General features: G+C 51.7%; 1 protein-coding gene across 1 annotated transcript in view; it reads left to right on the forward strand.

The window, feature by feature from the left end:
- The window catches only part of ZNF407 (zinc finger protein 407), a 556,565-nt gene that overhangs the window by 305,988 nt on the left and 249,999 nt on the right, over positions 1 to 578 (forward strand). The gene's annotated exons all lie outside the window — the stretch shown is intronic.

Genomic DNA, 578 nt, shown 5'->3' on the forward strand with positions numbered 1-578 from the left:
GTTGGTGAGGCTGACACTTCCGGTCAGTACTATGGAGGGACGTTGGTGAGGCTGACACTTCCGGTCAGTACTATGGAGGGACGTTGGTGAGGCTGCGGCTCCGGTCAGAATCCATGACCTCTCTGTTCCGGGACATTTCCAAATAGCCAGGGTTCTCACAGAGTGTTTCTCTGAGGTGGAAGGTGCTCTTAATCCGATAATTTAACTGCCTGCTAATTCTTTAGCTTAACTTCCTATCTAAATGCCACATAAAACCCAAGTGACAGTCTCTGGTGCTGGGTGTGTGATTGTCAGTGGAGATGTTTAGTGGTCTGTCTTCAAATCGATTTAATCTTGGCTCGGTTGTTGTAATTGCATGAAACGATTGTGGCAGAGAGGACGGTCCCTGGGTATGTGCTGCACCTCGTCTTGCACCTTCCCCATCCCTTCCCCCACCTGGCTGTGCCCCACGATTGAACAGGTGGGGCACCAGGTCCAGAGTAATGCCACGTTTGGGAGGGGTGCACCCCTCACGGTCAGTGAACACGCCTACCCCCATGTATCAGGTGTGGTAGAAAGCTGCCTAGAATTTACTGGTG

Source organism: Orycteropus afer, unplaced genomic scaffold, assembly GCF_000298275.1.
Source record: "Orycteropus afer afer isolate SDZICR_OR568_19922 unplaced genomic scaffold, OryAfe1.0 scaffold00356, whole genome shotgun sequence".
NCBI lineage: Eukaryota > Metazoa > Chordata > Mammalia > Tubulidentata > Orycteropodidae > Orycteropus > Orycteropus afer.